The sequence below is a fragment of the Acinonyx jubatus genome, chromosome B2 (genome assembly GCF_027475565.1).
Source record: "Acinonyx jubatus isolate Ajub_Pintada_27869175 chromosome B2, VMU_Ajub_asm_v1.0, whole genome shotgun sequence".
Lineage (NCBI taxonomy): Eukaryota > Metazoa > Chordata > Mammalia > Carnivora > Felidae > Acinonyx > Acinonyx jubatus.
The window spans coordinates 114,719,397-114,734,308 of NC_069385.1; the positions used below are offsets into that span (position 1 = coordinate 114,719,397).

At 46.6% G+C, this 14,912-nt stretch overlaps 1 long non-coding RNA gene across 2 annotated transcripts; it reads right to left on the bottom strand.

The window, feature by feature from the left end:
• Window positions 1-7,840: 7,840 nt before the first annotated feature.
• Window positions 7,841-10,802, bottom strand: LOC106972794 (uncharacterized). 2 transcript variants are annotated; one of them, XR_001429895.3, is made up of 3 exons: window positions 8,858-10,802; window positions 8,143-8,284; window positions 7,841-7,952 (listed from the first exon to the last, which is right to left on the bottom strand). It is a non-coding gene; the product is annotated as an uncharacterized LOC106972794 (long non-coding RNA). The 2 variants fall into 2 exon arrangements; XR_001429894.3 differs by having other exon boundaries at window positions 7,847-8,046.
• Between the last annotated feature and the right edge of the window lie 4,110 nt (window positions 10,803-14,912).

Sequence of the window (14,912 nt, forward strand, 5' to 3'; positions counted from 1 at the left end):
ACAGTATAGTGGTTACCCAGAAAAACGAAACAGAATAACATTATGATCCAACAATTCCACTTCTGAGTATATATCCAAAAGAATTTAAAGCAGAGATTTGAACAGATATTGGCACATCAGTGTTCATAGCAACGCTATTCACGACAGTTAAAAGATGGAAACAACCCAAATGCCCATCAAAGAACAACTGATAAACAAAATGTGGTATATACATACAATGAAATATTATCCAGCCTTAAAAAGGAAGGATATCTATTGGGCACCTGGGGGCTCAGTCAGTTAAGCCTCCAACTCGATCTCAACTCAGATCTTGATCTCCGAGTCGTGAGTTCAAGCCCTATGTCCGGCTCCATGCTGGGTGTGGGGCCAACTTAAAAAAAAACAAAACAAAAGGAGTGGATGAACCTTGAAGACATTCTGCTAAGTGAAATAAGCCAGACACAAAAAGATAACTATTGTATGATTCCACTTATATGAGGGACATAGACTAGTCAAATTCATAGAGACAGAAAGTAGAACAGTAGTTTCCAGTGGCCAGGAGGAGAGGGAAATGATGAGTTATTTTTTTAATGCATACAGTTTCAGTTTGGCAAGATGAAAAAGTTCTGAAACTGGATGTGGTGATGGTTGCAGAGTGTGTGAATGTGCTTTAATGCCACTGAACTGCACACATGAAAATGGGCAAGAGTAAACTTTGTTATGTTATGTGTATTTTACCACAAACAAAACTTGGTATTTTATTTCATTTATTTATTTTTTATTTTTTTTAAACGTTTTTTATTTATTTTTGAGACAGAGAGAGACAGAGCATGAACGGGGCAGGGGCAGAGAGAGAGGGAGACACAGAATCAGAAGCAGGCTCCAGGCTCTGAGCCATCAGCCCAGAGGCCGACGCGGGGCTCGAACTCACGGACCGAGAGATCGTGACCTGAGCTGAAGTCAGACGCTTAACCGACTGAGCCACCCAGGCGCTCTATTTTTTAAAGTTTATTTATTTATTTTAAGAAAGAGAGTGTGAGTGCGTGTGAGGGGAAGGGGGAGAGAGAGAGAGAGAGAGAGAATCCTAAGCAGCACAGAGCCCAGTGCAGGGCTCAATCTCACAAACCCGTGAGATCATGATGTGACCCAAAATCAAGAGTCGAACGCTTAACTTAGGTGCCCCCAAACTTAGGAATTCTTAAACTGGTCCAAAGTAGGATGGATATTGAGTAGTGGTGGTGGTGGGAGTAGTCTCAGCAGAAATAAGGGAAAATCATGTCTGGAGGGAGCTTTCACAACCCAGGCCACTTGGGTCATCCACGAGGGAAAACAAACCCCCGCTTTAGCGCACAATCAGAAATTACAAAACACACAGGGAACTGAGCTATGGTGAGCAGCAGCATACAACACAAATGGGAGGGTTTCTGTCCCCCAAATTTGAGATAATAGAACAGTCTGGAAGACTTTCAAATAGCTATGCTTAAGGTGATTAAGGAAATAAATAGGTTGCTGGAAAAAGGAGAAGCCAGGTTTAGGAAGTAGAGTGGAGCGTGAGAATTTGAAGAGTTGAGGAAAGTGGGTCAGTCTGTCGGGAGGAGGAGGGAGTGGAGGAGAGAAGGGTACGAATCACCAGATTCCACCACAGCCCAGCCCGAAAGGCAGCCCTCCCAGGGGGTTTAGGAGATAAAGCTGTGAGATGGTATCTTTCCTCTAGGGACAGGACAATGTGGCAAGTCCCTGAAAGCTGCTTGGGCTCGAGATAGAAATAAGGGGACTTAGAAGAAAACTTCCCAGGGAGTAAAGTGCTGAAGACCCCGCCTGGGAGGGACTGGACAGAAGTGGGAAGGACACAGTTCTCAGACACTGCCTGGGTGGAAGCAGGCACCACACTCGGGCTGCCCTGCGTGACAGGGGAAAACAGCTTTGTAGTACAATGGGCAGCATTCGTTCACTCGTTATTCATTCATTCATTCACTCAACAAAGATTTGCAGCGTTTCCCCACTGTGCCAGGTGCTGAGCTGGGTGAGAAAGATAGACCCAGTCCCCACTGTCATGACGCAGGAGATGCACCAGGAAACATGGATAGTGTTGTGGGTAAGAGTGTGGGGCTTTCCAGGTCGGTGACCTTGGGCAAGCTATTTCCCTGCTTGTTAGCCTCAGTTTCCTCATCTGTAAATTGGGTTTAGAACAGAACCTACCCCATAGGATGGTTGTCAGCATTGAGTTAATACATGGGTAGGGCTTGGGATAGTGCCTCGCACATTCTAAGTGCTCATTGAGTTAGCCAATATGAATGTATCTATTATTATTATTATTATTTATTATTATTATTACAGGTGGGAGAATTAACAGGGCCTCAAGTTGTAGCAGGAAAAAAAATACAGCAGCCTAGCCTGCCTTTTCCCCTGAGCAGCTGCATGGGGAGGACACGGGGGCAGGGGCGCTGGTGTGAGTTGCGGGGGGGGGGGGGGGCACCGAGGGGGACAGAAAAAGAGGACCCTGATTTGCCGGAGAGGGGAGGTTGAGATGGCAACAAGGGCTGGGAGGCTGGCCACGGCCAGTCTCAGTGTCTGGGGACAAGGGCGTGCCGCTCGAAAGGCCCATTCTGCAGGTGCACATTCCCAAGTGGTTCTCGGAGCCCCTGCCACGTGGGCGATCTTATTTATTCAGAGGACAGCTCTGAGGTGGGTCTCAAAATCACCGCACACAAGGAACCTTGCTCAGAGAGATAATGTCCTTACAAGTGGGGGGCGGGACCAGAGCCTGGGACCTGCCGCTAGGGGGAGCTGGAGAGCGGGAGAGCAGGAGAGTCAGCGGCTGAGGGCCAGCAGCCAGGAGAGCAGAGTGGAAGACAGGAGGTGAAGTTCCAGGAAGTGGATAGGGAAGGAGAGGGGGTGGGAGAGGTGACAGAATCAGGCACGTGGAGGATTGGCTGCGGTGTACATCAGCTGTGTTTTTATCTATAAACCATGATTGGGAGGAAATACGTATTTTTTTCATTGCTTTTAAGTTTTCATGAATATAAGAGGGAGGGAGCCAAAGCACAAGAGACTCTTAAAAACTGAGAACAAACTGAGGGTTGATGGAGGGGGGGAGGGAGGGGAGGGTGGGTGATGGGCATCGAGGAGGGCACCTGTTGGGATGAGCACTGGGTGGTGTATGGAACCCAATTTGACAATAAATTTCATATTTAAAAAAAAAAATAAATACATACATACATACATACATACATACCAGTTAGCTCTGTATGGCTAACTTGTGGACAGAATATCAAGCACTTTCTCAAGGGAATATTCGAAATACAAAGAATATTGTTCTAAGATAGCGTCATTTAGACTTCTTTATGGAATTGATTGAGTTTCCACTGTTGTAAACTTGATGGAGGAAATCTTTCCCGGTAGGTGGCTAACACTTGTCCGGTATGTTTTAGAATTTTTTTTTTTAACGTTTATTTATTTATTTATTTATTTTTTTAATGTTTATTTATTTTTGAGACAGAGACAGACAGAGCATGAATGGGGGAGGGGCAGAGAGAGAGAGAGGGAGACACAGAATCTGAAGCAGGCTCCAGGCTCTGAGCTGTCAGCACAGAGCCTGATGCGGGGCTCGAACCCACGAACCATGAGATCATGACCTGAGCCGAAGTCGGACGCCCAACCGACCAAGCCACCCAGGTGCCCCAACGTTTATTTATTTTTGAGACAGAGAGAGACAGAGCATGAACGGGGGAGGGTCACAGAGAGAGGGAGACACAGAATCCGAAACAGGCTCCAGGCTCTGAGCTGTCAGCACAGAACCCGACACGGGGCTCGAACCCACAGACCGGAGGATCATGACCTGAGCCGAAGTTGGACGCTTAACCGACCGAGCCACCCAGGCGCCCCATTGTCTGGTATGTTTTAAAAGGAAGTCTATGTGTCTCCTGTCACCTGGGCTTATTTTACCAAAGAGAAAATAGTTGTGAGCTAACCTTTGGAAAACCTCTAGATTTCTATTTCTTTTCCAAGGAGTTTTCCGCTGTTTGTGAAAAGGAAAACTAAAGAGCCCAAGTCACTTATGTGTTTTAAATAAATAAATAAGTAAATAAAATAAATCAAAAAAATTTTTCATTAATGTAAATTTATACATATATTTATTTCTAAGTGGAAATGTATATAAATATATATTTATTATTATTTCTTTATTATTATGGGGTTATTATCCACACATATTTTAAATCAAGTTTCATTTCATAGAGCGGTGTCACTCCACCACGAACAAGTTAAGCCAAAGAGGGGGAAAAAATTCCACCTCTAGTATTTTCTTTTTATCTCTGAGCAGGTGATACTCAAAGTGTGGTCCATGGCCTGATGCCATGGCGCCAGATGTTCGTTACAGCTCCTCAGCACAACACGTGCAGAAGACAAGAGTGAGCATTGAGAAGCTCCTACAGCAGTGTAGTTATGCCTGTGGAATCTGTGATTTATTTTTTTTTGAAGCTTATTTATTTTTGAGAACGAGACAGTGTAAGCCTGCGTGGGGGAGGGGCAGAGGGAGAGGGAGAGAGAGATTCCTAAAGGGAGTGCGGAGCCCAGTGCGGGGCTTGAACACAGGAACCATGAGAACATGACTCGAGCCTAAATCAAGAGTTGGACACTTAATGGACTGAGCCCCCTAGGCGCCCCTGGAATTTGTGATTTCAAAATCGGGGCTTGTGGGGCATGTGGGTGGCTCATTTGGTTAAGTGTCCAACCCTTGATCTTGGCTCAGGTCTTGATCACACAGTTGTGAGTTCAAGCTCCTCTTTGGGCTCCATGTGTGAAGCCTATTTAAGAAAAAAGACAAAAACTAAACTAAAAATTGGGGCTTGTATTTTGTATATCTTTTTTATTTCATTTTTCTTAAAAAAAAAATATTTATTTACTTATTTATTTTGAGTCGGGGTGGAGAGAGAGGGAATCCCCAGCAAGGCTCCACAACGTCAGCGCAGAGCCCAACATGGGGCTCGATCTCACAAACCTTGAGATCATGATCTGAGCCGATATCGAGACTCAGGTGCTTCTCTGTCTGAGCCACCCTGGGGGCCCCCATTTCATTTTTCTAATTATTTTTATCTTGAAATACTCATAGACTCAAAGAGTCACAGCAAGAACATAGAGTTCCATGAATCCTTTGCCTAGTTCCCCCAATGGTGACACCTTCTATAACTGTGGCACTATATCAAAGCCAGGAAGTTGATGTTAGTACAGTACAGTTAACTGAATTACAGACTTTAGTCAGATGTCACTTATCTGTGAACGTGTGTACGTGTCTGTGTGGGTAGTTCTGTGCAACTTGATCTCAGATCGTGTAGACCTCCCGACAACCAAGACAGAATTTAAAGCAACCCTCTCCTGCTACCCCTCTAAAGTCACACACTGCCACCTCTAACGCTGTCCCTGGCAACGGTCTCCATATGTCCCCATGGCTATAGTTTTATCATTTTAAGAATTTGTAAGTGGAATCATACAGCAGGTAGCCTTTGGAGATTGACTTTTTCACTGAGCGCCAATGCCTTTGGGATCCATCCACATTGTTGCAAGTATCAATGGCTCACTCCATCATATGGCTGAACAGTAGTCTGTGGTCTAGAAGTACATGGTTTAACTTTTCACTGGCTGAAAAACAGTTGAGTTGTTTCCATGTTTGGGTTATTATGAATAAGGCTGCTATGAGCATCGTGTACAGATTTTTGTGCGAACGTGAGTTTTCGTTTCTTTGAGATAAACGCACAAGACCGTGATCGCTGAGACTTATGGTAAGTACACATTTACTGTGACACTTGATTACGACTCTCACGGTTGGTGAGATCAGGGCCTGCGCTGGGCTCTGTGCTGAGTGCGGAGCCTGCTTGGGATTCTCTCTCTCTCTGTCCCAACCCCACGACTCACCTTCTCTCACCTTCTCTCAAAATAAATAAATGTTAAAAAAAAACTGGGGCACCTGGGTGGCTCGGTCGTTTAAGTGTCTGACTTCAGCTCAGGTCAGGATCTCGTGGTTAGTGAGTTCTTCTGTCCCCCCCCCCCCAAAAATAAATTTAAAAAAAAATTAAAAAAATAAGTAAACGATTTAAAAAACCCTTTCACACTGTTCTCAAGCTGCAGTGTATGAGGGACCCAGCTCCTCACATCCTTGTCAGCATTTGTAGTTAACTCTATTTTTTATTTTAGCCACTGTTGTGAGTTGAACGTGCCCCCCCCCCCCCCCCCCCGCCAAGAGATATGTTCAAGTCCTAACCCCCAGGAGGGGGTGAATGTGAATGTGAGCTTATCTGGAAATAAGGTCTTTGCAGATATAATCAAATTAAGGAGCAGTCATACAGGATTAGGGTGTGCCCTAAATCCAGTCACTGGTGTCCTTCCAAGAAGGCCATGCCAAGGCACAGACAACACAGGGAAGAAAGCCATGTGACAAAAGAGGCAGAGTGATACAGCTACAAGCCAGGGAACACAAGGATTGTTAGCAGCCCCAAAAAGCTGGAAAAGCAAGGAAGAATTCTTGCCTAGAGCCTTCAGAGGGAGCCCAGCCAACACTTTGATCTCAGACTTCTAGCCTCCAGAACTGTGAGGGAATACATTTCTGTTGTTTTCAGCCACCCGGTTTGTGGTGATTCGTTATGCAGCCCTAGGACACCCCTGCACCCATTCCAGCAGGTGCTGGTGAGGCCTCAGTGAGGATCTCATTTGCATTTCCTTTTTTTTTTTTTTTAATTTTTAAAGTTTATTTATTTATTACTTGTGAGAGAGAGAGAGAGCACGAGTCCGGTAGGGGCAGAGAGCGGAAGAGAGAGAATCCCAAGCGGGCTCTGTGCTATCCGAGCAGAGCCCGACCCGGGGCTCGAAATTACAAACCGTGAGATCATGACCTGAGCTGAAACTAAGAGTCGGACTGAGCCACCCAGATGCCCCCTCATTTGCATTTCTTGGTGGAAAATGATAGCGAACGTGATTTTATGTGCTTCCTTGCCATCCTCTTTGGTAAAGGGTCTGTTCGTGTCCAATGCCCATTTCCAGCTTGGATTGGTTTGGGTTTTTTCACTGTTGGATTTTGAGAGTTTTTAAAAGTATCGGTCCTTTGATAGATGTGTGTTTGGCATTTGTTTTTATGGTATTTCACCAAACTGTTGGTTCGTGGTGGACTGGAAATTTTACAAAAACAAACTGGTCCTTCACCTCGGATGGTTTGAGAAGCACAGCCTTGGTATGTTTCCCTTCTCTTTCCTTAAGGTAACAGCACACATACAGTGTTGCCTCCTGACGTTTTCCCCCAGATACTTTGCTGTAAATAATTTCTCAGCTTGCTCTGTATCTTTATGGTTACCATTTTCAGTGTTTGCAAAATATGCTGGAGAAGGACCGTGGGGCAGCTTACCCAGTCAGGTGTCAAGGTGAGACCACTGGGAGGCTCAGGGACAGCTGCAAGCGACTGGCGTTTTCTTATTTATTTATCTTTATAAACAACTGTTTTGTTTTAATTTTTCAAATGTTTACTTATTTTTGAGAGAGAGAGAGTGACAGAGCGTGAGTTGGGGAGGGGCAGAGAGACACAGAGACAGAATCCAAAGCAGGCTCCAGGCCCCGAGCAGGCAGCACAGAGCCCAACGTGGGGCTCGAACAGACGAGCCATGAGATCATGACCTGAGCTGAAGTCGGACGCTGAACGGACTTGAGCCACCCAGGCGCCTAAAAAGTTCTTAGATTTTGGATGTTATTTTTTAGTTCCCGTTCTCACCAGCGTAGCTTGGCTTGCTCTTTTATTAGGATTCCGGGTGCTGGTTGCCACATTCCTTATCTGCAGGAAAACAAAAGTTCCCTGGTGCTGAATGGAAATTCCCCTAGGAGCATGGCTTTCATAGTCCCAGCCGCCAGACGGTACAGCAAGAGCAGAACTTGACCTTCGTTTCATCCCAGTGGCTCCAAAGCAGGGGTAGCAGTCGGTGAGAAAGACACAGATCCTTTGAAAGGACAGACATGTGCCTCAAAGAGCATCCGGGAACCGTGTACTAAGGGTCAAAGCTAGCCTGCTCAAAATGCTGAAAATGGATGGTCCTGAATAAGGGGATCACAGAGAAGATGCCAGGCCTCCTTCCCTCACACCCAATCTGATTTATGCCCCTCCCTCTGCACCCCAGGCCGCCCGCTCACCTGGAAACCGCCGTCCTGGTTTTTCAGACCCGTGTTTTGGGCAACTGCCAACATGCTATCTCCTTCCCTTCTCCTTCTGGTGCTGAATCAAAGAGTCGCCCCTCTTCTGGTCTCCCTCATCTTGCTCCTCACTCTCTTCAGCCTGAAGCAAGGGATGTGACATCTGCAGCTTGTCACGAACCCCCCAGGCAGATTCACCCGAGCCCCTCCAAGGCCCCTCTACCTAGTGCTGTTGGGAAGTGAACTGAGTCAGGAATGGCTCCATCCAGAGTCAAGTCTCTACTGCCATTATGGTGCTTTTGTGGGGGGGGGGGGGGGCGTGGCGGGCAGCTCTGGAAGCCAATTTCATCCCCCCCATACTTTCCCAGCTTGTGGAATAACTTCCTGCCCTTGCCTCCCCTTACCCCCAAATCCTGGGCCCTCACACCTCCTTCCCGTCATTCTGCCACAAACTAAAAATGATACCTCTGTGTGGAAACCCTTAGCGTTCTTTCTTTCTGAAGCAGTTTCGAGGACCCTTCTCCTCAGTCTTCCCCCTAAGATGGTGGGGAGTGTGCGTGTGCCCGGGGAAGGGAGCCACCACAGGAGGGCCACCTGGCTCCTGGGAGCTGGTGGGTCTGAATTTCTGAGGGCACGGGCCTCATCACCTAGCACCCACAGTATCTGCATCTCTAGGACTCTCTGGGAAGCCCACCTTCTTCATACGATGAGTTACCTTTTTGATTCTGGGTCCTGCCTGCAGAAGGACAGGGCCCAGGAGGCACCTGGGTGGCTCACTTGGTTGAATGTCCGACTTTTGGTTTCAGCTCAGGTCATGATCTCGTGGTTTTTGGAATGGAGCCCCACATCAGGTTCCACAATGACAGCACGGAGCCTGCTTGGGATTCTCTTTCCCTCTCTCTCTGCTCCTCCCCAGCTTGCATGTGCTTTCTCTCTCTCAAAATAAATAAATAAACATAAAAAATGATAATAAATAAAAACGGACACTTGAATGACCAAATTCACTTAAAAATAATGGCAGGGGGCACCTGGGTGGCTCAGTCAGTTGGGCATCCGACGTCGGCTCAGGTCATGATCTCACAGCTTGTGGGTTCGAGCCCCGCGTCAGGCTCTGTGCTGACAGCTCAGAGCCTGGAGCCTGTTTCGGATTCTGTGTCTCCCTCTCTCTCTGCCCTTCCCCCACTTGCACACGCATGCGCGCTCTCTCTCTCTCTCTCAAAAATAAACATTAAAAAAATAAGAATGGCAGTCTCAAAACTTGCCTCTACAGATAGGACTGATATGTTAAATATAGTGCCCGCCCCCGTGTGAGGGCAGAAGCAGGTCGGAGCCACCCAGGCTCTAATCTCGTCATTCACTAGCTGGCAAGTCATTTACCCCTCAAACCTCACTTCGTACGTACGTAAAATGAGATAACACGAACCTCAGAGAATTTCTGGGGAGATTCAACAAAATGAAGGCCAGGGCACCTGGGTGGCTCAGTCTGTTAAGCATCTGACTTCAGCTCAGGTCATGATCTCATGGTTTGTGAGCTCCAGCCCCGTTTTGGGTGACCCTGATTCTCTCTCTCTCTCTCTCTCTCTGCCTCTCACTCACTTGTACCCTCTGTCTCTCTCTCAAAAACAAATAATAAAACAAACAAACAAACAAATAAATAAATAAAATGAAGGCCAAACACTTGGCACTTGGTAAACAGGAACTGTTTTGAATAGGTGGAAAGAGGCAGGAGTTTCCCAGGAGCTGAATGGGATCTGCTACTCTTCTGGTCTGAAGTTGCATGGCTCAGGGAATGCGGGCTGGGGGGCTCTGAGGAGAGGGCATCACCCCCAGGAGGGGACCACAGCATATTACCCCACAGAGGAAAGCTTAGCTTTCTAGCTGACACCGAATGTTAACCCGGCCCCAGCTTTTTGCAAGACCCATAGAGGCTTCCTCTCTGTGCCCCCCCGCCGCCCCCCCCCCCCCCCAAAAAAAAACAAGCTCAGCCAATTCCCAAAGCTTGTGGCTGGGAGCCCTCGGCCTCAGCAGGGCTGGCGTCTGGCCCGGACCGCTCCTGGTCTGCTGGCTTCTTGGTGCAGAAAATTCCTGATGGAGCACAGCTGTCCCAGGCCTCCCCGGGACTCTAATGGGACATAAGTGGCCCTCTTTGATGCTGCTGACCTTTCTGTCCCACGTGTCTTCAGTCAACTAGGACCTGTCAGCTTAGGGTGACTTGGGCCCAGTTCTATGCTGAATTCCTTCTCGTGAATATGCATGCACCCTTAGCTTAAAACGTCCACTGTTCTGGAGCCATAGTGCTTTGGGACACGTCCCCGGTGTCCTCCCAACTTTTGCAAGTAAAACCCTTCCTTTTCCCACTCTTTGGCTTGGTTGTGTCTCTGTGCTTCACACCTACCAAGAAGGGGACCCAACTTGGGGGACCGTATTTTGGATACCCGGTTAGGACATAACCCTTTGGGGTCCTCCAGCTCTCAACAGGTGACAGACACGGTAGGCAGCTCACTGAGGTCATGCAGTCTGTGTTGCTGGGGAGCCTGCGGGGAACGGCATAGGAGAATTCCTCTTGGCACCTAATTTGTTAGGTACCTGCAACTCGACTCACTGAATGGAGTCAGTGTCCACTCTGGACATCTTTTATTATTATTATTATTATTATTATTATTGTTATTATTATTATTGTTTATTTCTGAGAGAGAGACAGAGCATGAGCAGGGGAGGGGCAGAGAGAGAGGGAGGCACAGAATTTGAAACAGCCTCCAGGCTGTGAGCTGCCAGCACAGAGCCCAACGCGGGGCTCCAACTCACGAACTGTGAGATCATGACCTGAGCTGAAGTCGGCCACTTAACCGACCAAATCACCCAGGTGCCCCGAGTGTACACTTTTAAATTATCAACTGGGAGAGCTTACCTACCAGCTTTCTGGAGAAGGGAATTTTCAGTGTGCTAAGAGCAGCAAGTCTGTGTCTCCACTAACCCTTATGATAGACCTCTTGGCAGTTGGAGACAAATTCTTTGCAGAGATCCAAGGATATGGGGAACCAGACATCAATCCTGTCAGACCACCTGCTAGGGTGCCTCCTGGGTTACTGGAAGCCTTTTGGGTATACCCCAATGACAAAGAAAACTTGTGTTCTTTTGTAATACTGCCTGGCCTCCGTACCGACTAGGAGACCAGGAGAAGAAGCCAGAAAATGGCTTGTTAAATTATAATACCATACTTCAGTTAGACCTATTTTGTAAGGAGGAAGAGAGATGGGATGAGATCCGTTATGTACAAGGCATTATGGCCCTCCACCAGAATAAGGGGCTACAGAAGAAAGGTAGGTTTAAGCCTATCCAACTATCTAACCCAAAGGGTAAGACCATGCTCTTTTGGTGGGACCCCTGAAGACCGCATAGACTTCCCTTTGCCCCAAAGATCCTTTGCCCTGAAGTCCCCAGCCCTCAGCCCCATCTGCAACTCTGTCCCCTCCAGATCCTGAGTCTCTGCCAGATCCACCCTATCTCCTCTCCAGACCCATCTAAACTGCCCCCACCTTACTCAGATTAGGGAGACTAACAGCAGACTCCCTGTGTGCAGCCCCCCAACTACTATGCATGGTAACCCTTTTTTTTTTTAAGTTTATTTAATTTTGAGAGACAGAGACAGCAGAGGAAGGGTAGTGGAGGGGCAAAAAGAGAGGGAGAGAGAATCTGAAGCAGGCTCCGTGCTGATTTGGAGCTCAAACTCAGGAACCATGCGTGAGATCATGACCTGAGCTGCAACCAAGAGTCAGATGCTTAACTGACTGAGCCAACCAGGTGTCCCATCTACTGGAGGTTTATAATAGGACTTCCCTAGGACCCATATCCCTAAATTGGGCCCATTCCTAGCCACTGCCTTAAACAGGTCAGGAGTCTAATCCCTGACTAAGAGGGACTTGGATTTTAAGTCCAAGCAACCCCATAATAGATGGGAATAGTCTTGGGCATACTATCTGTAGGGGCCTTTCCTGGTTCACTGAGATCCCAGAACTAGAAAAGTCAATCAAAAATATATCCATTCTTGGGGCACCTGGGTGGATCAGTCAGTTAAGTGTCTGACTCTTGGTACCAGCTCAGGCCTTGATGTCAGGGTCGTGAGCTCAAGCCCCACATTGGGCTCTATGCCCAGTATGGAGCCTACTCAAAAAAAGAAAAATATATATGTATGTAATGTGTTATATATATATATATATATATATATATATATATATATGAATACATATATGAATACATATATATATATATATATATATATATATATATATATATATATATTCAACAACCTTGGAAAGCAACAGTAGTGGCAATAGAATATGAGGAAACTGCCCTCAATGCTCTGGCTGAGGTCATATCAAAAAATAGGAGGGTCCTAAGTGTCCTAACGGCCAAGGCAGGGGGTCCCTGTGGTCTCCAGGAGATGAATGTGGTTTCTACATTAATACCTCTAACTAAGTTGAAGAAAGCCTAGAGGTCATAAAAAGAACTATAGAAATATTAGGGAAAGAACTGGCCCTGGGGCTCAATCTTTAACAGTCTACTTGGGGGATGGTTTTCATGGTTATGACCTTTGATGGGGCCCCTGTTAACACTTGCTCTACTTATATTGTTTGGCCCATGCATCTTCAGACTCCTGGTAAACTTTGTCGCAAATGCAGCTTGTTCTGTGACAGCAGTCCCCACCTTTAGGAAACACCTTTAAGGAGAACAAAACTTGTCTAGCTTTAAGGAGAGTTCCACTCTTCCAGCTGGGGAGACCATACACCCATTCTTGGCAGGAAGCAGCTACAGAAAAATGACCTTCGACCTATACCCCTCAAGAATGAGGAGTGATATATCACAAGGGGGGATTTTGTAGGCAGACAGGATTAGGGGTCCCCAGAAAAAGAAAGACAAGACATCGCAAGAGAAGTCATTTTAGGCCCCCAGACATTTAAAAAAATTGTTTTTAATGTTTATTTATGAGAGAGAGAGAGAGAGAGAGAGAGAGAAAGCAAGTGTAAGCAGGGGAGGGGCAGAGAGAGAGGGAGACACAGAATCTGAAGCAAGCTCCAGGCTCTGAGCTGTCAGCACAGAGCCTGATATGGGGCTCAAATTCATGAGCCATGAGATCATGACCGGAGCCGAAGTCGGGCTTTCAACCAGCTGAGCCACCCAGGTGCCCCGACAGTGTTTCTATAAACTTAAGAAAAGTGGTGGTAGAGAACACTGGCTGGGTTCTTCCACTCCTGCTCAGCTGTGGGCCTCAACTTCCTCCTGTATCCATGAAAAATGAGGGGGGTAGTCAAAGAATCTTTTGGATTTGGTCTAGCTCTGCCCTTGGTGATTTTGAAGATGGTTCTGCTTCTTTTTTTTTTTTTTTAAGCTTATTTATTTTGAGAGAGAGAGAGAGAGAACAAGCGAGCACATGAGTTAGGGAGGGGCAGAGAGAGAGGGAGACAGGAATCCTAGGCAGGTTCCATGCTGTCAGTGCACAGAGCTTGATGTGGAGCTCAAGCTCACAAACAGTGAGGTCATGACCTGAGCCAAAATCAAGAGTCGGATGCTCAACTGACTGAGCCACCAGGCACCCTTGAAGATGGCTCTTGAGGCTGGAGGATTCTTGCCCACAGTGGAGGGGAGAACGTGCAGTATGTACCTGCTCTGTGCAGGGACAGAGCTGGGCACTTCACTCACATGGTCTGAGGTACCTATATATTGACCCTCTGAAGATAAGATTAGCCACACTGAGCGATGAGGAAACCAAAACCAGGGAGGTTATTGGAACTTTCTAGTCACTGCAGCAGCAAACCAAAACCGGGAGTCCTACTGAGGTCTCTGGCCCCGGAGTTCCCAGCCCTTCCACTCCAAGGGACAGCTTTCTGAGGGGCGAGGAAGCCCAGGGTATGTGCCTGGGTGGTTGGAAAGGAAGGGCTATTAATCTATTGGTTTTTAGATTAATGCTGTGTTTTCTTGTAATATACTAGGTTTTCGTTAATTTAGTTTTCAGTACTTTCTTTTGGGGGGCGGTGGGAAATTAGTTGTTTTTTTTTTTAATTTTTTTTTAACGTTTATTTATTTTTGAGACAGAGAGAGACAGAGCATGAACGGGGGAGGGTCAGAGAGAGGGAGACACAGAATCTGAAACAGGCTCCAGGCTCCGAGCTGTCAGCACAGAGCCCGACGCGGGGCTCGAACTCATGGACCACGAGATCAGACCTGAGCCAAAGTCGGCCGCTTAACCGACTGAGCCACCCAGGCGCCCCAGTTTTTTTTTTTTTTTTTTAAACAAGAAAATGGAATATGGTAGGTAGTTAAAAAAATATGAGTTCCTGACAGTCTCAGGTCTGGCTGGTGAGGGGAATCCTCAGTTATGAAAGAGCAAAGATGGGGCTTTTGTAGCAAGTACTAAATAGGTTGTGTAAATCAATACTTTGTTAATACGATAAAATGTTGACATTTGTTAAATTTTAGTGGTGGGCACAGATGCTGTTGGAATGGAGAATGTACCCAGATGGTACGGAAGCAAACAACGGACCTGGCCAGAGCTGCAACATTAAGCACACAAGACATTGAAAAAAAAAATGGCATGGTAGTTACACAAATATATGCAAAACAAAAAACAAAAAACAAAAAAACCAGGAGAGGAACATGTGTATTTAACTGATGAAAACCAAGTCTAGAAGAAAATGTCACCCAAAGAACAGAAAAAAAAAAAAAAAAAAAAAAAAAAAGCCCCAATAGCATTCTGAGCTATAGAAACATGAACA